This window comes from Aulostomus chinensis, chromosome 20 (genome assembly GCF_037954235.1).
Source record: "Aulostomus chinensis isolate RoL2024-O1b breed Wild chromosome 20, RoL_Achi_v1.0, whole genome shotgun sequence".
Classification (NCBI taxonomy): Eukaryota; Metazoa; Chordata; class Actinopteri; order Syngnathiformes; family Aulostomidae; genus Aulostomus; species Aulostomus chinensis.
This window is the reverse complement of record NC_141339.1, coordinates 7,937,676-7,965,235: the sequence shown is the minus strand read 5'-3', so window position 1 is coordinate 7,965,235 and position 27,560 is coordinate 7,937,676. Positions and strand designations below refer to the sequence as shown.

General features: G+C 40.1%; 1 protein-coding gene and 1 long non-coding RNA gene across 2 annotated transcripts in view; one reads left to right on the top strand and one right to left on the bottom strand.

The window, feature by feature from the left end:
• Positions 1-27,560, top strand: part of LOC147242704 (leucine-rich repeat and fibronectin type-III domain-containing protein 2-like) — a 147,422-nt gene that overhangs the window by 61,777 nt on the left and 58,085 nt on the right. Inside the window, exon 2 of the mRNA XM_086188828.1 lies at positions 14,412-14,508. The gene's annotated coding sequence lies outside the window, so the exon portion shown is untranslated. The remainder of the gene's footprint in view (positions 1-14,411; positions 14,509-27,560) is intronic.
• On the bottom strand, positions 2,722-10,298 carry LOC147242705 (uncharacterized). Its single transcript, XR_015110703.1, has 6 exons — positions 10,157-10,298; positions 9,850-10,021; positions 9,048-9,211; positions 8,642-8,721; positions 5,395-5,465; positions 2,722-2,897 (listed from the first exon to the last, which is right to left on the bottom strand). It is a non-coding gene; the product is annotated as an uncharacterized LOC147242705 (long non-coding RNA).

Genomic DNA, 27,560 nt, shown 5'->3' with positions numbered 1-27,560 from the left:
TCTATGCTGACAACATGGAGGTTAGCTGGATGATCAACGAGTATGGAATTATGAGGATGAATCTTGCTTGTTCAATAATTGTTCAAAGAAAGCAACAATTTCTGGTTGAAACCACACTAACTTCTGGTCTTCTATTTGAATACTGATGAAGATGATTAACTTGGAGAAGAGATAGATGCAATGACACCTCTCTTCATCTCTACTGCTTGCAGGCAATATGCAAGTCCAAGTATTTACTTTTTGGTTTATTTGTTATTTTATTGCCTGCAAACTGCTCTCATCCACCTTCCTCAACAGCTGGCAGACAAACATTCAGTTTCCTATCTTAGCAGTGAAAGCAATGGTAGCAATGGATGAACAACACTTGGCAGGGTAAACATAGAATACATTTCATGATGAATCGCTATGACACAGTTGCATGTTTACAGGTGGCAGATCTGAGGCACCATGGCCACTGTGAGAGTCAGATATCATTATTCAACTGTACTGGGACAATGATCAAGATGTCCTCCTTTTTTATTGTTCAGAATTGTAAGGACCAGTCACATTCATATTTACATGCATGGCAGATATGTGTCAAATGGATCACTTATCTTCTCTTTACGATGAAAGTGTAGGCCAGAGACCAGAACTCGTACCTATAAATTCTTGTGTTGGCCAAAGCAAAATCACTTTTGGACTCTCATATTTGTCTATGGATATCAAGGGACTTAAATAAAACAGTCCATTACTTTCAGTCTTTGGCTCTGATATTCCTGACATGAGATAGCACTATTGTTCAGCTCTTGTATAAGTACATATTCTTTATATTATCCCTAAGTTACACACATCTTTCTTGTGTTTGTCTGTTTCTGTTTTTGTTTAATGGTATTTTTTTCTCATAACTGTGATCACGTTTGTTGAATTCGACCACAGAATGCAACATATTTGGGGTTGGACCCCACCTGGGGAGTTGGAAGGGTATCTAAAACAAAAGGAGAAGAATTTTTCTAAATTTCAGTTCATTTTTTTTTCATTGGTCATATAATAACCTTGATTATTGCATCCTCAAGTCTCATACTAAATGCTTGTCAAACCTAACCTGTGTATACCTTATTTATATACCTTATTGACTGAGTTGCATTTGCTTCTTCTAGAATGTGTGTGTAGGTGTGATTGGGGTTTGCTACGATAACATGCAAGTGTAAATAACAGTACTTGGTTGCAGGCCAGTGTATCTTGAAGGATGTGTGGATACCAAGTGCATTCTTGACATTGGCGTAATGATAGGTTATCTGTGAGGGAGGAGGCTGTGTGCAGAAGACTACTAGCTCTCCTTGAGTTACACAGATTGTGATATCAGCAGTGTAGAGGGAAGCAGATATGGTGTGTGCAGCAGTACAGTGTTTGCTCTACCTAGAGGGAAGGATTATATATATCACAGTAATGAATTGTCAGAGACACCACTGGGGTGGTCCTCTGCCTCATGTGAACAGAGATGACGGATATGTATTTTGTGTCCTTAAGGCATGCAAACTGGCTAATTGGCAGATGAATTACTTAAATATTGTACACACTTATGCCACTGTCAAATAAGTTTATAATATCTATTTGTTTCAGGGGACAGCATAACCCTAAAACGTATCACACACTTGTGCAAAATTCAGAAAAGCTTGAAACTTTTATCAAGGCTGCAGGAGAGAAGATAACAAGGGACCCAGCTTACGTGTCAGAGGAATGCAGATGCATGTCACCTAGAAGCCCTTTTCCCTCTAAACAAAGTGAGTTCTCTATTATAGCCTTCCTCTAAAAGTTGCCCACTTGCAATGCACATCACGTAAGAATCCCTGAACCTGTTCATCCCCATATTAACTTTTAAAATTCAGTAGTGCAATGAATACTTACAACTGTTCTTGCATAGATTAGTCTGACAATTTTTTTCAGTGGATGCACTGACATGGAAATTTTAGGACAATACAGATACTTAAACTAGCAATTTTGCTGATAACAGTGACTGATATTCCACTTTTTTGAGGCTGAAATATCTTGTAAACAAATCTCAAAAACAGTAAGTTGCCATGCTTTCTGCAAGACAGTAATACCCACATTACTGGTTCACTCTTGAGCATAAAATAGGTAGGACTATTGCATATAAATGTTGGTCACCACTTGGCAAAACATAAGAAGAAAGGTGACTGTGTTTGGCAAATGTTCAGACACCTGCCATATTCATCATTAGAAGAAGAACCGAGCCAAGGGACATTGCATATTTGAAAGTGTAAAAAAGACAAAACTAAATATTTTTTACATGATATATTTTAGTGCTTTTAAAAGCTTGTACTTCTGTATTTTAATTCAAGTAAATAGATTTCATCAGTATCTGAACCTCTATTTCAGCAATGAAGGTGTATACTTTAGCTTCCTCTGGAGAATAGTGTAAGGCATTTTGCAATGACTTTATGGTTTTAGGAAGGGGGCACTTGGAAATTTACTAACTGATGAATATTGAAATGACCAAATACCTCCACAGGAGGTCTATATCTCCACAAGTTCCTCATATTCAACCATTAACACACATGATGATGGATGTTTATAGTGGCATCTTTTGTTATTTCTTTACCAAAAAGCTGCAGGGCCTTTTCTAATCTGACACCTCGACATGAAGGTTTTATAATGTTTATTCAAAAAAAAAAAATCCAGTAGCATTGTGAACAGCATTTTTGGGCCATTATTTTCACAGTTTTAGACTCTGTGGGTTATTTTTTTCACTACAACATAATGTCATGCATTTCATTGGAAATAGTACAATTATGTTTTTTAAATACAGATACAGAGAATATTGATGCACCTTTGAAGTGATCAGTGGAGAAGCAAAAAATATATTTTCCACCTGAGAGTCTGTGTCAGTTCTTCCTTTCCTGCTGGATCAAAGAAAATAAACCTTTTAAAACTCAAGGAGTATCTGCAGTGTTACTTTCTTAAGTACAGGGACCCTTTAATCAAATTGAAGACTGTAAGGAAAGAACTTGACACTAACTACAGTCAGATAAACAAACAAGCAGATTGTTGTCAGTGAAGCTGTATTACTAATGCAGCATAAAATATTGTCTCGATGGAGGCTCGTATTCTGTTTTTAACTGCGCATATGGGTCCTTAAATTAGGATTTTTGGGCCAACCACTGATCACTGAAAGCAATATCTGTCAATACGGACACTAATCAACAAACACTGGGTTTATTTGAAGATTTCTACTTGTAGATTTCTACTTCATTTCACATGATTCATCTATTTCAATATTCTTAGCAACACTATGTTCAAGTATAAACATAAGAAATTAGAAAGCATCATTAACTGACAACTGTATTGTACTGTACTGTATTTTTTGAAAGATGGCATTGTTGCAACAACTCTCTTTCTCTTTTGTCTATCTCTATGCAGGCTTACAAACTTAGTAAAATCTTATGAAAATGAAAATTCCAAAAAATACTGATTGTGCACAAAATGCCCTGTCAGAAAAAAATATATAAACTGAGGCAACAATAATCAATTCCAAAAGACATAACAAAACACCGGGCCTGTGCTATCAATGAACTCCAACTATAGAGGATATAATCATCTGAAATGCTGAAAGTAGAGCAGCTGGCCAGAGGCTTGATATGCTCTGAAACCTCTGCATACTTGACTAACCTAAATGTCTCATGATGTTTGTGGTGTGTCTTTACTCTCACACCTCCATGAGGGGCTTCCCTCAAACAAACCTTGATAATTTCAGGCACTGTGCACACCTTCTATTAAAGTGCTTCCTGATGTGATCTAATCACAAGGAGACAGCTCTGAGTGTGTTCACACTTGGCTATATAAAGTGTTTCCACATGTGTCTCCTGTGTTGAGGTCTTACTTCTATGAGTATTGCATGTATAGTTCATTATAATGACATTCATAGTGCATGATAATGCACTATTACTACACTGATAAACACATATAATCTATTATGATCCATTATATCAACAGTTATAAAATATTAAAGATGTGGATTTTTATACATACAGCCAAAGAGTTCAAGATTTTTTCTGCAGTGCTAAATACCCACATTTTTGGCATTGCAATTGCAATTTCAAGCCTGCAATTTCATGTAAAAATGCTGTGAAAAAGGTCTGGTGGACAACAAAAACCTAGTGCTGTCTCTGTGCTATGAGGAAACCTGAAACCTGACTAGAAATCCTCTAATAAGCTACTGCTGGAAAGGAGGTCACAAAGCTGTTTAGCAACTACTTTCTCCAGAATTTTGGAGTGAAAACGAAGATTTGACATTAGTTGACATTTGGACAAAACTGCTGGATCCAGAGTTGTTCTTTTGGTAAGGGGTTGAATTACTGCTACTTTAAAGGACTGTGGAGCTTAACCAGGTAACAGTGATATATTGATCATAGTAAGAGTAAGAGAGAGGTGCTATCTAGGAGACAGGTGGATGGTTTAGAAGAGGAAATCCTTGTTCTAAGTTTTCGAAGGTCAATGGGAGAAAAGCTATCAAGGTATATGCCTAGGCCTACAGCTGCCACTATGGTTTCTGAGTTTAAAGATGACATGGAGTCGACTGATGGCAGGAGGAAAAGAATTTTCTCTCCAAATAGAATTTTATCATTAAAAAAGTTCATTAAAAATAATTGCTACTGAGTAATATTCAACTGATGGCAGGAGGAAACTAATTTTCTCTCTAAATAGAATTTTTATTTATTTAAAAAAGTTCATGAAATAATAATAGCCTGCTCTAGTTTTACGGGGGGATCTCCTATGAATTTTAAGGTTATCTTGCCAGACGGCATCTGACTCTTCCAGTTTGGAGGAGCGCCATATCCTCTTCAGTTTTTAAGTGTTTTTGTTTACGCTTTAGGGTTTGTGTCCCTGCTGACTTTGGATGAGAAGCAGGGTGCACCCTGGACAAATCACCAGTCTGTCGCAGTATTTTTTAAATATGATTTGTAATTATGGGTAATTTTTGACACAGCTGTAGTTGTTCTTATTAGCAACAACACAGATCTCGTAGATTTGGATGACATCAAAGCTGCTACAGGTTAAAGGTTCCAGATGGCTGCCAGTTGGTATATTTTAGTGTTGTACGGAACGGCATGAAAGTGATTATGTTTATGATATCCAAGCACCTCTTTTCTTTAACATCACATGCATACATTTGCACAAGGATTAAATGGTCTCATTGTACTTCTCTCATTTGTTTAACCATAAAACATTCCGGATCTCCTCTCAAATCTCATAAGCTGCTTTGCATGCAGCAGAGCATGCCCGCTTATTCTGCCAAGGCCTTCATTATTTGTTATCTGTTTTGATTTTTTATCCTGTCCTCATGCTGTTCATTCATGCAAGCACAGAGCAACACAATAAAAGGTTCCTAACTTTCACCTTGTCAAGACACCAAATCTCCACCAGCTCCAGTGCTGCACCTCCATTGCTGTAACCACTACTGCTGACCTCTGTGGAAGATAGGGAAAATGAAATAAAGAATACAAGATGCTATTTGTGATGTTACTGGAGCTGAAACACATGGCTCGTTTCACTTGCACTGATTAGAGTGTCCTTCCACTTCACTAGTATTTAGAGCAGTAGTGACTTATAATCTTTTCCATTGGGAAATAAACACATTTTGACAATTGGGCTTTGTTGCACTGCATATGTGAATTCAGTCAAGTAAAGTCAATTTGTATTTGTATAGGCAAGGCAAGGCAAAGCAATTTTTTTTGTATAGCCCGTTTTCGCAAACAGTTTGTGTGAAAGGGCTTTACATGGTATCATGTGTCATCCTCTGCCCTTAGACCCTCACATCAACTGAGGAAAAACTCCATTGAAGACCCTTTTAACAGGGAAAAATCTGAGAAACCTCAGGGTGAGCAACAGAGGAGGGATGCCTCACCCAGGACAGACAGACGTGCAATAGATGTTGTTACAGACAAGAAAACAGTTTAGGAGCAGGCAGCAGTTGGTGCAGAGAGATGGAGCTGCGGTGGATCTGTAGAAACACAGAGAGACTGCAAAAAACCAAGGCCAAACTACAAAGTGCAACAGCAAGCAGCGTTGTTAGGGCCTGAGCCTCCTGGCACCCGTGGCCGGGTGCCAATCATCGGCCCGAATCCAACGTTGTAATTGGCAAATCCCTGGGCCTTGTAGTTTAGGAGATAGAAGCCTTAGTCTGATGCAGAGAGTGAGTGTAGAGCTGCAAGCTGGCTCTTTAAGAACCCCTCCCCACTGCTCTCTGCTGTCTGTATCAGAATGGCGAGCAGAGCATTTGGACATTTTTAGCGTGTCAAAATCAAATAGCTCTGCATATGTTGGTCAAAATTGGAACATAATACCATATGTTTGAAGGGATTTTTGTCAGGAATACAGTGGTGTGTATTTTGAAGCTGTGGGAGTTTTAGTTTACATGTGAGAAGTGAGTGTTTGAGAGTATGTACCATGAGAGCAGACAGGTGCCCCATTGGTTTCCATTGTAAGGTGAAAAGTGTAAAAAGTGTCTCCCCCACTTTGAGGGCTTGTAAATCCAAACCATTTACGCTATATAAAAACCTTTAGCAACTTTTGATCAACAGAGTTTGGAGAGTTATGTGTTAAGTTTTGGAAGCAATACCATGAACGCCCTAGGAGAAGATAGCGTTTGTTCGGGGCGCAAAATTGTCCAAAATTGGACATTCGTGTCCAAATTATGGACGTCCTGTTAGAGTTAGGTCAGGGGTTTCTCTGTATGATTTGTCCGTCTTGATGAGACGAATAAATGGTGGTGGTCCCATGTCTGTAGGACATTCCTACAGGCTGTGGCATGGTTTTTTGTGTATGTAAGTGGCGCTATTGAATAGAGCGCTTTTTTTTGTTATAAAATTTATAAAATCAATGTGTGTACCAAATTTGGTGAGTTTTTGAGCATGGTTAGGGGGTCAAATTAAAGCTGCAAGAAGCGTTGTTAGGGCCTGTGCGGCTGCGTCTTTGACGCCGGCCTGAATGCAAGGGTGTCTTGGTCAAATTCCTGGGCCTTGTAGTTTAGGAGTTAGAAGATCAGAGAGTGAGAGCAGAGCTGCCAGCTGGCCCTTTAAGAACCCCTCCCACACTGCTCTGTCTTTGATCTGTGCTAGAGTGGAGAGCAGAGGAGGATCAACAGAATTTTACTGTGTAAAAGCTGAATAAATCGGCATATGTTGGTCAAAAGTGACACATAATACCATATTTTTGTAAGGATTTTTGTCAGGAATGCATAACGTGCATAATCTAATTCCACCCCCTGAACATGCATGAAATTCGCTGAAATTCAGCACACTTGTCCGGTCTGGCTAAACATTCACTAATCAAAAAGAAAAACACCACAAAAGTCTATAGCGTCACCTAGGGAGCCACACAACTAAAAGATTTTTTTTTATAATTTGGAGCACTATAACTCCTCCCACTAATGTGCCACAAACATGGGACCAACACCGTTGGAATCGTCTTATGAAGACGCAAAATTCATACACTCTGACCCCTCATCTATCTACAGCTGAATGTCCACAAATTGGACAAAACTGTCAAAATGAGGACTTTTTTTACTCCCCAAACAAAATCTATCTCATCCTAAGCCATTACTGGCATCACTTCCAAACTTTCACACATTACTCTCCCAACTGTGCTGATTAAAAGTTATTAAAAACTTTGTAATAAGTTACTCGGTGTCCATTTTAGAAGCTGTCAAAGTCAGGGAGACACGTTTTACGTTACAATGGAAGTCTATGGGGACGCCGTGTCCTCTCATTGTACATACTCTCAAACAAACGCTTGTCACGTCTACACTACAACTCACACAGCATCACTAAACACACCACTTGATTCCTGACAAAAATCCCTACAAAAATATGATATTACATTGCACTTTCAAGTAACATATGGAGAGTTGTTTGATTTTCACACACTAAAAATGTCCATTTTTCATCTGCTCTCCAATCTGGCACAGATGACAGAGATTTGTTTACTGTTGTCATGGAAACCACAATTGGAGCTTCTCTGCCCTCATGGTACATACTCTCAAACAAACACTTCTAGCTTCTAAACTAAAACACCCACACCTTCAAAAACCACAGCATTCAATTCCTGACAAAAACTTCTACGCAAAGATTGCTTTACATTCCACTTTTGACCAACATATGCTGAGTTATGACTGTTTTTCACGGTGAAACTGGCAAAATCCTCCTCTGCTCTCCACTCTGACACAGATGGCAGAGAGCGAGCAGAGAAGGGAAGGGCTCTTAAAGGGCCAGCTCTCAGTTCTGCACTAACACTGTGCAGCGCACTGAGGCTCATATCTCCTAAACGACAAGGCCTAGGGATTTGCCAATTACACCGTTGGTTGCGGGCCTACGGTGCCCATCCGGCCGCGGGTGCGCGGGGACTCAGGCCCTAACAACGCTGCTTGCAGCTTTAAAATATAAATAAATAAATAATAAATAAATAATAGGGTCTTCGCCTGAAGTACCTTCTGGCTCAGGCCCTAAAAACGGAGCAAGTTCAGATACAATTTTTGCCACCATTGGTTTCAATGGGAGACCTCACCCCCCTGTCGTCCCCCCCCCCCCCCCGGACCCCCCTATGTGGTTGTTAGAGGGCTGCGATACTCCTAAGTGTGTGTTTTTACTGTTTTTAGTGCTGACTCCGTGTTTCTCTGCCTTCGAAACATGATAGGGTCTTCGCCTGAAGTACCTTCTGGCTCAGGCCCTAATTAATGGAAGGAGAGAAAGAAACACAAAAATGAGGGGAGATAAATGGGTTAGAGCATTTAACTGTTTGAGGAAGAGAGAACATGGTTAAAAACAGGACAAGTGCAAAGAAGAGAGAACAGCAAGAGACAGAAAGGATGAAGGGAGGGTGTTAGTTGACTTTTATTGTTTAGGAAGGGAGGTTCTCTCATAAATGGGCTAATAAGTCAGTAGAGAAGCATGTTGTTGGTATGATAAGAAGGGCCATTTGGAGGAAGTGGGAGTAATAGAGTTAGTAAGTAAGCAAATAATAAAAAAAAACAAAGACAAGACATCGTGACCTACCTGAAGAAAGTCCCACTCGAAGTCCAGCAAGTTTTTTAACAGTGTGGCAACTTGGGGGTTGACGCTTTCAGCCCTTTTTTGTACCAACATTGCCAGTCCATTTGGAGGTGACCTTTCCATGGGCGGCCTTGCTCCCTCTTTCTGGATTGATACCAATGAACCGTCTTTAAAAAAAAGAAAAAAAGTTGAAGAAAAAGTCCTAATCCTGATGACAGGAAATGTATCTTTGAGTGCTTAGTCTTTGGAAAAACTGATAGCAATTGCAAACAGTGACAATTATTATTTCAGGCACACTGATAATGGTATCTGAAAGGTTCTGTGCTCCAACAACATAGAAGGAGGCACTGCCTTAAATGTCCTAAGAAAGGACACTCTCTCTTGTTTGATGAAAGTTCCTCTTGAAAGTGGCATCTTAATGGATAAACAGTTGAAAATGACACAGGTGATAGAACAAACGCAACCTATTATATGTTACAAATATGGTTAATATAAGTCACAAATATGGTTAATATAAGATCAAGGCCGACTGGATGACTGGAAGAAGAGCTCCCACTCCATAATAGAGAGACTGACTGACTGACTGACTGACTGACTGAGTGTGCGAGCGTGCGTGCAAGTGTTTTGTATTCAGCACTTTGAGATATTTGGGATTGTTGATATTGATATCCTTGATATTGGACATATATACATGATATTCAAGTGGATATCGTCATCCCCCAGTCCTAACCGTCACTTCTTGAGTCACATACAACAGCACAGAGCTTAATATATTAACTGTGTCACTTACACCTGTAATACCAACCTTTGAATAAATTCCAGAGTTTGGGAGGCTACATCTGGATACTGAAGGTTGAAAATGTAGAAGACTGCAAACAGTACAGCCAATCCAGACACAAAGGTTGGCTGAATGCCCTCACAGACCACGTGCCCCTCGATGCTGATCGCCTACTGGCTGTTTGTCCTGGGCTCATCTCCTATGAAATATAGAGTGGAATGAGATAGAATCTCCAGTTCTAACCTTGTCCAGTACCATCTGACAAAATTTTTATTGACACCTCATTCTTCATTAGAAAATAAAGTTCTTTGATAATGTACGCCAAAATACATACCAAGCAAAATAAGCTGAGAACTGGCTGGTAGCAAGATGCTCTCAACGTTAGCGGCAGTGGCAGACACCCGAAAAGTTAAGAGGGGGTACAACAAAATAATAATAATGTTAGTACAATTAAAGTCACAACAATCATATAATAACTGATGAATACTCACATCGGCATGAATCAACAGTCCAGCTGGCCACTCACCAAAATTAGCGATAAGAAGATGAACCACCTGGAGAGGCAAATCCGCATCCAAACCCTGGGAAAACCCCCCCGGACCGACTGAAGGAACGGTGGTTATGACACATGAACTACAATAAAAAACTGTTTTTGAAGGTTAGCAACAAGGCTTGAGTTCAAGATAGCAGCAGAGCTTGCTTTGCTTAATTAGCCCTATTTAGCAACCTGAAATAATGAAAAGGACGTAACAAATCATCTGAAATGTCAACAGTTCAATAATCATGCAGACAAAACAACAATGGACACTACCAATTTTGGGAGATAAGCATAAATTTACTTTATCTGCTCTCCATGCACTGCTCTGGCTGCAATTGAAACTGGTTTCCACTGGTTTGAAGAAAATTCTGTTTTATGCTGTTAAATTACAGTTTGTTTTTGACTGAGCATTAGTTGTTAATCTACATGTAAGCATGGATATAAAACAGTAGTTTACAGTTATTATAAAGTAATGTAATATACTGTTGTAATCCACTGTAAATTTACAGTAATTCATTACAAATACTGTTTAGTGCTGTTGAATTAAGTTATCTTACCGTTATCTTGCTGTTACTGTTAATTGACGATTGTAACTGTTAATTTACACGAGAGGGATGAATATTTAACAGTATTTTACAATTATCATGAAATACAGTACAATACTGTTGTAAATCCACCATAAATACACAGCAATTTGTTACAGTGTAGGGTTTCCCAAACTTTTTACCATGAAGGAAGAAATTACTGCTTCAGTTCAGCCACCTATTGTATGCCCAACTGCAATGTCAGCCTGACATCCTGCACCTGATTAAATTATAACCAAATGATTAATAATTTGGGAACAGAAAATAAAACTTAAGCAGTGATTTGCACGCTGTACACGCTTTTTTAAAATGACTTTTATTACACTTTGGGGAGCCTTGTTGTTGAGGAAAGAAATTTATCTGCAATTCATCTTAAAACCATGAATGTCAACCTCATAGTGACGAGAGAGCTACAGTCAGGTTGTCACACACAATTCTTACATAACTTAAATCCAGTTATTAACAGATTGGAACTGTTATTCACAGACAATCAAGATTAATTATTCTGCATTTCCTACCCTAGATTAGTCACTTGGTAACTGCAGATGCTGGTTACTGGAAAGAGATAGATGTAGTGACAGTTAAGTGTATGGTTGAAGTGGAAATGTTGTTTCCAGTATGAACATATTTTCTCTTGTTCTATTTCTGTCTGGATCTGCATGAGAGTCTTAAAAACATTCCCTGAATGGATCACACAGTAATACTACTATTACAAGGTGCCAAGAGACTTTGAGCCATGCATGTGTTGGAGAAGAATGTGAAGAGATGCAAAGTGTTCTTCTCACGCACACCTCACTGCAGTGTTGCCTGTAGTGAGGCTTGCATGAGCCGTGTATTTCTTACACTTGAAGTGATCCTACTTGGTGCTCAGTTGCTCTCATGCATGTTTAAGGAAGGTGTTCATTTACTGAATAGCTCCTTTGACTTATTGAGTGTTCTGCCAGCTGGTGGCCTTTTAAGGATAAAATAAGTGTAAGATCATTATGACTGAATGTAAACTAAAACGTAAGAGATTAATAATAATGAAATATAATATAATAAAATTTACTTGGGAGTTGTTACTGTCATCAGCTCATTCTCTCAGACACAATTTACAGATATTGACTCAAGGTCAGGAGGTCATTTGTACAAAGATGTTAAAAATAAATTTTAAAAAATCACAGCAAACCACCCCGAGGCAGAATGATGGAAAAAAAAACAACAAAAAACCTCATCTCCTCAAAAGCAATCCATTGGGTAAACTGACACACTGTGACCTATATCTTCATTTGTGCATTTTGATTTGATTTGGAACCATTAAAAAAGTTTGATGGAAAGGTAAATCCTTGACACTGCTCTTCATTTTTTGCTGGAAGATAGCAGTACATGGATAAACAATGAGGTGACATAGGTGAGGTGTTGTATTTCCTGGGTCATGGTGCATTCATATTCTGTGTTGCCTGCCGTGCTTAAAGTTACCTATACCACAATCTCATACTGGAAATACATGATGCTTAGTGCACATTACTACATATCATGTCCCGCTGGTTTAAAGCTGTTATTTCCCTAAACAAGTTAAACATGATACTTTAATAGTTTTATTTAAAAAGTTATGGGGCCCATATAAGATTGATGCAGTGATTTTTTTAATGGGTTATGTGTATGTTTTATATGCTCTGTCACAAGTGGATCATGATTGATTGATGCAATGTTTTTAACATTAGGGGTTATTTGTAATGCCTGAGTAGGTAGATCCCTCAGGGATGTTTCCTCTGGTAAGCAAACTGAGAATAAATCAACGGCTGTTCCCTCTCTTCTCTATTTAATATTAATAAAGCGCTTTTACAATTATTGGTATTATAGCCAGATAAGTGTCTGAATTCACACAGGGGCTTATTTAGTGTGGCTGCACGGTGGTGCAGTGGTTAGCACTGTCGCCTCACAGCAAGAAGGTTCTGGGTTTGAGTCCCAATGCGGGCATGGGATCTTTCTGTGTGGAGTTTGCATGTTCTCCCCATGGCTGCGTGGGTTCTCTCCAGGTACTCCGGCTTCTTCCCACCATCCAAAGACATGCAATTGGGGACCAGGATAATTGGATACTCTAAGTTGACCATAGGTATGAATGTAAGTGTGAATGGTTGTTTGTTATGTTGGCCCTGCGATGGACTGGCGACCTGTCCAGGGTGTACCCCGCCTCTCACCTGTAGATGCTGGGATAGGCTCCAGCCCTTAACAGGAATAAGCAGAAGACGATGGATGGATGCTTATTTAGTGTTCTGAGGTATTCAAGTTTTTAAAAAAAAGGCATCTTCAAAAAGAGCAAAATGATTTTTCCTCCCTCCTCGTTTTATGCCTGTGATCTCAGCTGATTGACGTATTGTTGTGGCTAAAGTCAGGTCAAGTCAAGTCAGTTTTATTTGTATAGCGCCAATCACAACAAAAGTTATCTCATGACACTTTACAAGAAGAGTAAGTGTATTACCACACTCCTTCAATGAATTTATATTCAGTGATTCTCCATGAGCAAGCACGTCCCTTTTTATTCTCAATGCCAATAGCCTTCCAGCCTTTTCATGATATGGATCTATACAGCTGTCTTTTAACTTAAAAGGGATTGACTTGCGAACTTAAGTTCTCACCTCATGTTACTGTTTAACATACCTTGTTTATCACTGATGAAGCACAAAGAGGAAAAAGAGAGACAGAGAATATCAAGTCCATCCAGAACGTTACTCAATTTAAGTCTCAAGTCGGAGGGAGGGGTCTCTTGTGAGGCCAAACTGCATCTTCCAGAGACAGTCCTCAGCTTTAGGATCAAGTTGAAGATCAGGCCCTGGCATATCATCACAAACTGAGCTGTGAGCATCCTGGTATCTATCCATGAGTATTCATGGCTAAAAAGTATGTCTTGACTCCATCAAACCATCGTTGACACGTATCTGCTAATCTGTCAGACAAGAGCCAGATCAGGTGATTTTTACACAGAACTTCTTTCAGTTTCCTGGTTGCGCTCAATGAGTTCTCATGGTCTTTATGGTTCAGAAGTTTCATGATGAATGCTCTGGCCACCAGGGACCCTTTGGGGTTTACCTGGGCTACCTGATGTGCTCTTCCAATGATGGGGATGGGAGCTAGAAAGTCACCAGTCCCCTAAGGAGTTGCAAATGTCAGGAACCTTTTTTTTTGTTTTTCAGGGAGACCAGCTAGTCCCAATTAAAGCATCTTGCCTGGTCCTGGTCTTGAACTTTGTCATTGAACTTCTCAACTGTTTTCTCCAGCTGCTATGATATTTTAACCACTAAATCCCTATACTATAGTTCAGGAAAATAAAGTGAAATTAGATAAATGATCATGGGAAAATGATACAACAGTACTGTTGTCAGGATCTGCAGGGGTTTCTTAGTGCCTACAAGCCTGGCAGCCTGATCCTGTTTTTGTGTGACTGTGTATGTTGGTGCTAAAGGTGTTGTGTCATTCTGTGTTCCCAGGTCGTCTCTCTCTCTCCACTGCTGTGGGAGTAAAGTCATGGAGGTTGTGATGGATGGGCTGAGCCTGTGAGTGAACCTATGGCAGAGCACAGTGCAGGTAGGAAGTGCAAGAAATACAGTCTGTGCCATACTGCAATTCAGCTACACAGGAGAAACTGCATCACAATTTACCAGGGAAGGGGTTTTCTGCTGCAGGCTGTTCTACATTGTCTTATCATGACTTTATGCCACCTAGCAGTGGAAGAGTGTTGTACAGCAAGAACAACATGATCTTAAGCTCAACTCAACCAGCACATAATTTAGAATAACTTGTGAAATAAAACTATTTGCAATGGCAGGGGCTTCTTCAAATGGGAAGTTATTCACAAGTGACGGTTAACAACAATCACATTTTGCATTTCTCTCTTCTACTAGATAAATGCATCTCCTTCGTTTGCTGTTTAACAGAAGTTGTGAACAGCTTTCAGGCCACCACTCGTAAATGCTATCTTCTCTGCCATGTTGTCGCTGTGTTCTCTGCTGCATATTCTCACTGCAAATGACCTTAATGGAAGTACTGTCACCAAGTAGGAGAGAAATAAAAATAAAGTGAATGTACCAGTATTTTCCTCCAATTGTACATTACTTATTTGGAAAGGTAACTAAATAGTGATTTAATTGCAAAACAAATGTGTTATGCTACTTGTTACAGGTCATGCATCAGAGCATTCAGATTATATACAACAACACTCGATGAATGACACTGTGCTTTGCTTAAAGTATAATTAACCCTTCAATAGTACTGTTTCAAGAATGGTAATGCATCCTTATGGTGAGGTTAGTGAAGAGCTCATGAGGAAGCCATGTAGTCAGCTTTTTTTAAAGTTAATGCAAAAAACATTTCGGTAAATTGCCTGAATTATATTGATTTAATCCCATTGAGGCTTTAACTTTTTCCCTCTCATTTTTACATTGTAATAGTTGCCAATCAGAAATAAGCAGGTAATTAAATATTTTGAATGGTATTCCACAATGTTTAAACCTGCTTAGGAGGGATTGACCCCTAGTGCATTTCTTTAGATTGGCAAAACAGACCATTGGATTTATTGTTCATCAGATTGTGACTGCAGGGGCCAACTGCATTCTCTGTTGGATCCACATATCCATTAGCCTGGACGCATCACCAGTCCATTGCAGGGCCAACACATCTAGACAGATAACCATTCACACTCACAGTCACGCCTACGGTCAATTTAGAGTATCAAATAAGCCTAGTCTCCATTTGCATGGATTATGGGAGGAAGCCGGACTACCTGGAGAAAACCCACACAGGCACAGGGAGAACATGCAAACTACACACAGAAACATCCTGTGCCTGAGCTGGGACTCAAATCTGGAACCTTCTTGCTGTGAGGCGACAATGCTCATTTCATTTTTAAACAGAGAAATTTAATGAGCACATTGTCAGTATTTATGTCCCAAGTACTGTATGCTACAAATTGTTTCTTTGCCAAAACAACAAGTCTTCAGACAACTTCACAATTTTAGATGACAGGCATTAAAAAAAACACCATCAGTGAAAAATATGAGCATCTGAAAGCCACTTATGTTCAACAATCACAGTGTTTCTTTGACTGGGATCTTCATTAGCTTAGAATGGTAAAAAAAAAAACTTTTTTGAAGCAGCATCCCTTCGGCTGAATAGCTAAGGTCAGGGGGCACATATGTTAGCTGTATGAGCAACAACCACCCACCACTGGCAAAGTTTATATGGTATGGTAATATTACAGCTCAGGGTTAAGTAACCTCTCAAGATTCTAGGAATTGCAGTAGACCATTGTCACAGCAACAACTTTTAATGGAATGGTTGTGAAAGCAGGGTGTTTTAGTTCAGGGTAGTCACCCAAATTTTTAACATTTCACTACTACAACTAACATGTAGTCAGATACGTGATGTACAATGGAGACCCGTGACAGTCTCAAGGTGCATATTTCATTAATATTAACTTCAAACTCAACAATCTGTGTACTCAGACTGTCTTGACCTGTCCATCACACAGGAGTTGGCTTGCGTGACAGGTTATTGAGTTTTATTAATTTTTACATTAGATTGTCAGTGCTTTGTTATATTGTCATGATAATTCATACATGCTAGGCAACAAGGCTGTAAGTTTAACAAATCAGTATATACAACAATGATGTCTAATGTTTTGTTAGTATTTCCATGTCTGTATATTATGGGTCACATCAGACATCATCAAATTTTAGGGATAAGGTGAATTGTTTGGGGTGTTTTTACTTTAGGAGCACATTTGCTCCATGTGAAGAATGTTAGCATAGATCCCTTTACACAATACAACATCAGTACTTTTCTATGACGAAGAAAAAATGTACACATTCTATCTGTCTTTCAGTAATAAGGGCAGGCCATCTGACTTTCATTTTAGCCACAGGTGGGTCCTCTTCAATGATCTCTTGTCTTCTTAAAGTGCATGTGGCATTCATTGCATCATTGATGTAAGCTGGGTTTTGGGTTGTTTTTCTCATCGACTGGATCATCTTTATCTATCTACTTCAAGACTTCTGCTGTCTCTTCCCTAGTTGAGATCTGGAAGAAAATTTGTTTCATACGGTCTATGTTCCTTTCCTTTGTTTCTCTTACCTCATGTGTCTCCAGCATCTCTTTTCTCAGAAAACCCTTTAGTTCTTGACAGCCCACACCTTTAAATTTCTGTCTGTAATTGCCCATCTTGAACTTTATACTGTGTTTCCATCCATACCATCCAGATTTGAAGCCAGGTTCTGTAAGGCAAGGATGTTTTTCAGTAAGTGCATTGGCCTACACATCCAAAATGTTGCCCCAAACAGTGCAGCCTACACTGAAGTGAAGTAGCCTGGTACAAAACAAAACAAAACAAAACCAAAAAACATATACAGCCATTATAAGTGCAAAACACACTTATTTCAGTTTCCTTACCATTTGTATTTTTAGATGTGCAAAGTAATGTGCATCACTACAACTATGAAAAATTATACAGTTCACAATTTTAAGTTTCCAGATTTTAATGTATCTTAACATAAAATTAACATGAATTTATCATGACATGGACCCACTTGGCCAAGTCACTCAAGTAAATGGTAAGTGATTACATTGTAAAAGCAGCAGCCACATGACACAGTACTGGCAAGACAGCAAGAAAAGAGAGCTTTTCATGAGTGATACATGTGCTGTTACATTCTGTATCTGTGGCACCATGCAGCAGTGGCAGCTAGTGCTACATGCTAAAGTATTTTTTGAAAAAGAACTAAAAATGAAATATTCACCACAGAGTATGTTGACGGACCATTTGAGATGGAGAGATATTAGATGATTAATGCACATTGCCTACAGATGACCTAACTTCATTAAAATATTTCTAAATGTTCGTACTTAGATGGCTTGACTCAGAGGAAAAAAGGATAGCGTTTTTTTTTATTTTCAAAGTTCAACCTTGCGAGTGACATTATATTGCTGGCGCATGCATGTTGGTGGAAATGCCCACCTCAACATATATTCTGAAGTGAACTAAACATATTATTATGGGGTTTTAATGCGTTTCCACACTTTTTTTAATTTGAAGTTGTGGAAACCCTTCATATTTTATTGTAATGGGCAATGAATTCTCTCAGCTTCACAACAATAGTACTCCTAACAAAAAGCCAAAATGCTTTTTAATAGTGTTGTTACTCTTTATCAATATAGTGTGTACAGTCATACCAGTGAGACAGCATGCACTGGACTACACACATGGAACTGAGCTTTAATTTATATAATTTACACCTGTACCTAAACTGCAAAGACCTGTAAAATGGTTTCTATGAAAAATGCCAATTGTTAGAGATATGAGTGGTACTGACTTAGTTAGGCAATTCCAATATAGAATTTTTGTATAATTGAAGCCTTTAACACTAATGAGGAGGGTGGGGGTAGGATGAAGTTAAGGAAATGGTTGTGGGCTTAGTGTTACACTGTTCACCTTCTGCGTTGATGAGACTGGCTTTGTCTCAGTGAGACTACTATATGAATCATATTTTAGATTTTTGTATGAAATTTTTCATGTCTTGTCTCATCAAAGTGTTATGTGCATTCATTAAGAAGAACATAATCAAATTTTGCCGGAACACAAGAAGATCATCACAACAGTGATGGTTCCTAATTTTAAAATTCATTTGGAGCTGACTTATTTATTATAAAGCCAGAGGGAGGGTTAAGAGTGGAACCATGCAGTTCCTCTTTCTGGACAATAAAATGTTCTACAGACAGGATTTAATTAGGGCCTGAGCCTGAAGGTACTTCAGGCGAAGACCATATTTTGTTTGCTCAGCAGAGCAACACATTAGCAGCACTAAAAACACTAAAAACACACACTAAACAGTGTCCCAGCCCCCCCCCAACATCCATGAGGCAGCTCAGCCAGATGGCCCGGAGCCGGTTTCCACATACACACCCATTCAAAACCTGGTACTAGACTGTTCTTGCTGTCAATGAGCGCTCGCACAATATGCGCATAATGTAATTTCACCTCCTGAACATGCATGAAATTCGCTGAAATTCAGCACACTTGTCCGGTCTGGCTAAACATTCACTAATCACAAAAAAAACACCACTAAAAGATCATTTTTGCTAATTTGGAGCACTATAACTCCTCCCACGAATGTCCCACAAACATGGGACCAACACCGTTAGACTCGTCTCATGAAGACGCAAAATTCATACACTCTGACCCCTCACCTATCTACAACTTTGATATGTGCTTCACTGATTGGTGGATTCATTTTTCTGGGCACTATTACAGCTGTTATTATTTTTGATTCTCAGAATCACTGAATCAGACTAGCAATCTCATGAAATCAAAGTTACACTTTTCTCCAGACTGGCGCAAACCCTAGGCAGCACTGGGGTCAAATGTTATGGATAATACTCTCTTACTAATCAGTAGTGCCCCTTCCCAAAGAGAGATTGTTGGTAAAGGAAATGAAGCCGATATCAAATGGAAAAGGGTACATGCAGAAAATAAACCTTGGAAAAAAAGGAGACTAATGTGGCAGATTTACAAAAAAAATTGAGAAAAAAAATCTTTTTATATTTTATATATTTATATTACAAGTCATACTGGACTGAATACTGGACCCATAATTGCTCCTGATGAGTAGGTTGGCGCCTTGCATGGCAGCCTTCACCATCAATATGTGAGTGTGTGGGTGAATGGGTGAATGAGATGACACTGTAAAGCGCTTTGAGTGCCGCTAAGGTAGAAAAGCGCCATATAAATTGAGTCCATTTCCCATTTTTACATTTGCTAGACACGATGTTTAATTTTTTTTTAGTGAGCAACAATGCTTCAGTGCTTTTGTGTTCATTTTAATTTGACCAAATGCTTATTTTTCAGCAGATATTGAGAGTTAAATTAAAACCAGTAATCTGATGAACATTAGTTAATTAAAGAAGTTACTGTCCCTGTAGCATGCTGATAGAGGCCTTCATCACTTCACTTACAGTATTTCACTACTGTGTTTTCGATTTCTTTCCTTCAGGTCAGGCTCCCTCTGCAGCTACATATTCATAATTGCACCAATATAGGTAATGCAGTGCTTCCCACAGGCGGCTTCTTAGATACTCTTAATTGACCATAGGTGTGGCTGTGATTGTGAATGGTTGCCTGCCTATATACTGTATGTTGGCCCTGCGATGGACTGGCGACCTGTCCAGGATGAACCCCACCTCTTGCCCAAAAGCCACTGGGATAGGCTCCAGCCCCCCTGTGATCCTTAACAGGATAAGTGGAAGAAAATGGATGGATGGATGGACAACAATTGATAAATGACAAGACAATCTACCCCTCGCTCCACCCCTGCCATTCCTATATGTTCTCAGACAAACACCTCATGGTCTGCAAAAAATCAAGCACAAACAAGGTCAGAAACTGATAACTGTCAAGTGCCAAATGAGAGACGATTTTCACTTAAGTTAGTAAATCTCTGAGGGAGATACACTATGCTGTAGGTTAAATGTATCAAAATAATAGCAGCAAGGTGTGTTTTTTAAATGTTGAGAACCGAAAGTTGGCGAAAGCAGCTATTTGACTTATAAATGTCATATCGTGATTAGCAGTTTGTGCAGTCATTTGGTCATTTGTATGTGTGTCTATTCCTTTTTTAGTTCTCTTTTCCAATACTGCTCAAACTTTGATTGAAAGAAATTTGATGACAGAAATTTGATGACAAAGTAACAAAAAAAATGTTTTATGTTAAAAATGCATTCCAAACTACCCTCTACGTTGTATTCCGGCTGTCCCTCACCTCTTTTAGGTGTTATTGGTGCAAAAACAAATTCTGTGACAGAACACAACTGTCCCCTGCTCTTTCAGCAAGCCTCTCTCTTCCAGATGCATTTTAAAAATGAAGACATTTCTTAAAATGCGATGTTGGGATCAATATTGGGGCCATAGGCAGAAGGGAGGTACAAAGTAGGACAATGAGAGGAGATCACAGACATTACCCTGAACTTGCCAAGATATCAGCCAATAATGTTAGTGTTACAGTTGTGTTTCCTAGGATATTAAAACTTGATAAAACTAAGATGAGATCAAATATAACTGCTCAGGATTAAAAACCCATTTTGTATCAAAAAGCTTGTACATAAACACCAAGTAAATTAAGGCCAATATTTGCCATAAAACCTCACATGAATATATATGTATGCATACATTGGGTCTAATGTGCAACAGTACAACAGTGACAGTAAGGTCTGTCCTCAATGGGCTCACAGGGAGCATCAGTTGTTGCAACATATACTGTTTGTTCTTATATGAGATCACCATATGGAAGCACAGTATGTGTTTGGCATGACACTATTCTCCTTCTTTCCACTAGATAGAGACCATCAGGGCATGGCTGCAGCATGACAGAATTGCTGACACTGCTGTCTGTATGCCTTTGCTTCAAAAACTATTATTTTACAATTTCTGAACACAAAGGCAGTGAGGTGTATATTTTTTGTGTGAGCTAAGGACAACATTTATGAAAACACAGGATGGATTTATATAACCTACTGCCTTCAGTTAAATGTCACCATTTGCATATGATTCTGTGGGATGAGGGTATTAGAGTACTGCTTGACATGGGACTATGTGTGTGTGTGTGTGTGTGTGTGTGTGTGTGTGTGTGTGAGAGACATTAATTCATCATGTGTGACACACAAGGAACAGGTTCAACGAAAATATTTCTTATGCAAGGGACAAGACACAAGACCTTATTTTGAGGAAAATAAATGCATTTTTATTTGCTGTTATTTTTGCATAACTTTCACTCCAGTCACCTCAGCAGCTTCATCTCTTAACAATAAAAGCAAGAAATCTCTTTATGTATGTCTGTATGTAACTGTGATTAGGTATCAGGCTTACTGTGCACTTTGCTGGTGGCAGCTTTCAGACCAGCATGTAGCAAGTAGATGTAGACAGTTGCCTATCTCAACTCCTGTTTTTGCCAGACTTCAGTGTAAAGCTACATATTCTTGATGTGCTGAATATGAATAATTGCCTTAAAAAGTCTAAATGAACTGGACTTCATTTTCAGAAACATTGAGAAAGCTGGAAAAATCAGTTCTTCAGTTCAGTTGTCTTCACAGCTGCTCCAGGACCTCCTCCACCTGTTGAACTCGCATCCGAGGTTCAGAGTCAATTCCTTCTTTAGGGAGTCCATTTTCAGGGCAACAACGTCATCTCTAACATTTGGAGCTGCAGATTTTCAGTTTGCAGCCCTTCATGTTGTTCACTCAACAATTCCAAAGATGGATTGTAGAGCCAAGGACAGTTATTTAAAGGTCACCTAGAAAGAAAATCAGAATTTTCGTGTTTTAGGTGTTTATTCAACTTCCCCCAGTTGTTGGGAATACACACGAAGTGTGAGGCAGTGTCATAACCTCTTTGAAGTATCTCCCCTTTTTTGAATCGCTGCGGGAAAATGGACCAATGCGATTTTGGCTGAAGTGTTACTTCACAGTTCAGTCAGTGCCCCCCCACACACACACTCGCACACACTGAACCCACCCCTTTCACACACGCCCCTTCGACATATTTCGGGGGGGGGGGGGGGGCGATTATGCCAGCGAGCCGAGTTAGTGCAGCTCTCTCGTGTCGCTCGCTCGCGCAACACAAACTGCAGCACTGACTGACTGACTGACTAAGCAGATTGATTGAATGAATGGCCGAGATAGAATTGAGGCCTTTGTTTTATCTGCGCTGTCTGTCGCTAGCTGGCCTGGCCTGGCTTGAGGGTGAAGGAATCTCACCAGCCACGCAGGCTACCAAGGGGCCTGAGCTTGAAGGTACTTCAGACAAAGACCCTATTATGTTTGCTCGGCAGAGCAACACATTAGTAGCACTAAAAACACACACCACACAGTGTCCCCCCCCCCCCCCCCCCCAACACCCATGAGGCAGCTCGGCCAGACGGCCCGGAGCCGGTTTTCACATACACACCCATTCAAAACCTGGTACTAGACAGTTCTTGCTGTTAATGAGCGTGCGCAATATGCGCATTATGCGCATAACACGCATAATGTAATTTCACCCCCTGAACATGCATGAAATTCGCTGAAATTCGGCACACTTGTCCAGTCTGGCTTAACATTCACTAATCCAAAAAAAAACAACAACAACAAAAGTCAATAGCGCCACCTATGGACCTTGTTTAAAGATAAATGTGAGTAAATCCTTTTTTGTTTGTTTTTACAATGTTGATTTACGAACTTTCACCACATAAGAGGCGGTGGATAATGGAGCCATTTGTTAAAACACTTGTGTCACACGTGCACGTTTCATCTGTTTTCTGATACCCACCTGTAGCTGCCATGATCCAGCGGTGCAAAGCCACTTTTTTCTTTGCCTCCACCTTCAGATTGGACCAGTGCCAGCCGCGCTCCGTGCCAGCCACGGCGTGCAAATCAGTGGCTTTTCGTTTGTTAGTAATTCCACTTGAATGGCCGCCAAATAAAGTTTCCCGTCTCGCCGCCACCTAATCAACAAGCACCTCCATCTCGCTCTTGTAAAAGTTCCTCTTTGTTCTGGTTGATGCCATGATTGAAGGTGAAATGCCGTCGATCAATCATGCATTAAAATGCAAAACACATTCATGAGGTAATATGCATGACCATACAGGGTGAATTGTGGGTGTGGAGAGGGAGGGACATGAATCAAATCCTGCAGCGTAACTTTCCGGCTGGACTGTGATTTATAAAGGGAAAGTGCGTGCAGGTGTGCGTATGCACGGTTTTATAAATCAGTTTTTTTTTTTTTGCGTAGTCACTTTTCAGCTTTTCGCCGTACGTAAACTTTTAGTATGGATCCTTCGCCAGGTTTTATAAATGAGGACCCTGGTCAATTCAGTCTGGCAGTGCATTGGACTACAAAGAAAGCCCCTGAAGGGTCCTTAATGTGTGCACACCATACTTACGAGTTGTGCATTTGAGTAGCATATGAGTGCATGATAATACGACTATGTGACTGTCATGATAACTGTGTCATTAAAGAGCGAAAACCAATGACATCTCTGTCTCGTGTCACGCTTTGACTGGAGTCCCATTGCGCATGCAGAATCCTGCCTAACTTTACAGAGTAGATGTAGCTACCTCACACGATTCTTAATGTTGTAAGCTGGATCCTTCATCTGCAGTGCAACATGGTAGAACAGGGAGCAGCTGCAGCCCCAGATACTAATTGTCAAGTCAAGTCAAGTCAGTTTTATTTATATAGCGCCAAATCACAACAAAAGTTATCTCATGACACTTGACAAGTAGAGCAGGTCTAGTACCACACTCCTTCAATGAATTTACACACAACAATTCTTCATGAGCAAGCACATCAGGCAACAGGAGCGACAAAAACCTTCCTTTTAACAGGTAGGAACATCGAGCAGATCCAGGCTCAATGGGGACGGCCCTCTGCTTTGACCGGTTGGGGGGAAAGAGAGCAGGAGAGCAGGACAGAGACAAAGACAGATAATGGAGGAAGACAGATATACAGATGGAAAGAGAGGGACAGAGATAAACAGAGCGAGAGAAAAGGAAGAGACTGATGGACAGATGGGGAAGTGAGCAGGTGATGCTACGGGTGGCAGCTTGAGCCTCTTCAAGTCTGTAGCCTCCTCCAGCAGCACCCGGGATTTGGGATGCGGGGAGCCCGAAGCCTGCGGAGAAGACGTTAGTAACACATTTGAGTATGATTTATTAAAGGCACATACAGGAGGACAGAGTGGAAAGAGAGGAGGAGAGAGAAGCCCAGTGCACCATGGGAGATCCCCCAGCAGTCTAAACCTATAGCGGCATATCTGAAGGCCAGCTTAAGCAGCCATAACTATAAGCCTGTTCAAAAAGGAAGGTCTTAAGCCTGCTCTTAAAGGTAGAGAGGGTGTCTGCATCCCGGACCAAAACTGGGAGACAGTTCCACAGGAGGGGAGCCTGATAGCTGAAGGCTCTGGCTTCCATTCTACTTTTAGAAACTCTAGGAACCATACGTAATCCTGCATCCTGGGAGCAAAGGATTCTAGCTATTCTAGTATGTTAGAAGGAGAATTTTAATTCTATTTTAAATTTGACAGGGAGCCAATGCAGAGAAGCCAGTAGAGACGTGGTCCTTTCTACTAGTTCTCGTCAACACGCGGGCAGCAGCATTTTGGACCAGCTGGAGAGTCTTTAGGGACCTACTGGTGCAGCCTGATAGAAGGGAACTGCAGTAATCCAGCCTGGAAGTGACAAAAGCATGGACTAGTTTTTCTGCATGTTTTTGAGACAGGAGGTGTCTGATCTTAGCAATGTTATTTACATGAAAGAAAGCAGTCCTGGAAATTTACTTAATGTGGGAGTTAAAGGACAGATCCTGATCGAAGAGAACTCCTAGGTTCCTTACTGGGGGCCAAGGTAATGCCATGCAGGGTACCTATCTCATTAGATGGGTGTCTCTAAGATGTTTTGGGCCCAGCACAATAACTTACGTTTTATCAGAGTTTAATCAAAGGAAATTATGGGTCATCCAATTTTGTATCTCCTTCAGACAGGCCTCCAGTTTAGTCAGCTGATTTGTTTCATGTGGATACATTGATAAGTACAGCTGCGCGTCGTCTGCATAGCTGTGAAAATTAATTGAGTGTTTCCTAATAATGTGACCTAGAGGAAGCAGGTGTAGGGTGGAGAGGACTGGTCCAAGCACAGAGCCTTATGGAACACCAGAACTCACTGCAGTGGTTTCAGAGGTATTATCATTAGTTAGGGTGAACTGAGATCGACCCAGTAAATATGACCTAAACCAATTCAGTGCAGTTCCTTTAATGCCAATGACATGTTCTATTCTCTGTAGAAGGATATGGTGGTCAACAGTATCAAAAGCTGCACTAAGATCTAATAGAACCAGCACAGAGACGAGTCCCTCATCTGATGCTACTACTGTAGGAGGTCATTGGTAACTCTGACTAGAGCTGTTTCTGTGCTATGATGATTCCTGAAACCTGACTGGAAATCCTCCAATAAGCTGTTGCTGTGGAGAAAGTCACAGAGTTGTTTAGCAACTGCTTTCTCCAGGATTTTGGAGAGAAAAGGAGGATTTGATATTGGTCTGTAGTTGGCCAAAACTTCTGGATCCAGGGTTTCTTTTTTGAGAAGGGGTCTAATAACTGTGACTTCAGTCAACTGAAGCTGTGACAGAAGATTGTTCCATTTAAACGGAGAAAAATACTCAAAGGCAGATTTCCCTACCTCAGTCCTAACTTTTGGTACATTAAGAGCCAGGGGAGTATGAGTGCTAATGGAGTAATTGTATAACCTGAAAGCCAGTAAATTTGTTAAATAAACAGGTAGCTGATTAAGCAGAGCCCTATAAATAAACAGAAAGCAGTGTTGCTCTCTTCTCAGAGTTAGAGAGGTCCAGCCTACACTTTGGTAAAGTTGGCAGTGATGGGTCATAAACCCATCACCAGTAACAAATCTAATAGCAGAATGATATACTGTGTCAAGTGGTTTTAGTGTCGAGGGAGAGGCGTGCATATAAATGACAGCTCCATAATCTAAAACTGCTAAAAATGTAGTTAACACTATCTGCTTCCCACAATACTGAGGCAGGCAAGATTTATTACGATAAAAGAATGCCAATAGAGGCTTCAGTTTCTTTTAAAGTTCTGCAACATGGGATTTAAAAGATAACTTATCATCAATCCAAATGCCCAGATACTTATAACAGGAAACTCTTTCCAAGGGGGTCCCATCAGCAGTAGTAAAAGTAGTTATAAAATCATCAGATAGCTCAGTCAAATGTTTTTTTTGTTAAAATCACGTACTTAGATTTTCCTGGGTTTAAAACCAATTTAAGATGAGCAAGAGTTGTTTTGACAGTGTAAATATCAGACTGTAAGTTCTGCAGGGCTAGATCAATTGAAGGAGCAAATGAGTGTATGACTGAGTCATCAGCGTACAGATGAATTAAGCTATTCTTAATACCAGCATTAAAATCATTAATATATATGGAGAAAAGCAATGGTCCTAAGACTGTGCCCTGTGGCACCCCTTTACAGATATTAAAAAAATCTGATTGGTAACCATCAGCCACCACAGCTTGAGTTCTGCCATGTACCATAGTTCTCAATCCATTTACAAGATTTGTTATCAAATCCAATGCTATAGAGACACTCTAAGAGTATAGCATGATCAACTGTATCAAAGGCCTTAGAGAGGTCTATAAAAAGGGCAACACAATCAAGCTTATTATCCAGAGCATGAGCAAGATCATTCACAACCTTAGAAGTTGCTGACACAGTACTATGCCCAGGTCTAAAACCAGACTGACAGGTACTTAACATGTCATTAAGTTGCTTCTGTCCTTTACCCTCAGTTTCTTAAAGGGTGCATGATTATCCATCCATCGTCATCTTCCGCTTATTTCTACACATTAAGGGTCGCGGGGGGGCTGGAGCCTATCCCAGCGTCAACGGGCGAGAGGCGGGGTACACCCTGGACAGGTCGCCAGTCCATCGCAGGGCCAACATAGAGAGACGAACAATCATTCACACTCACATTCATACCTACGGTCAATTTAGAGTATTCAATCAGCCTAGTCCCCAATTGCATGTTTTTGGACTGTGGGAGGA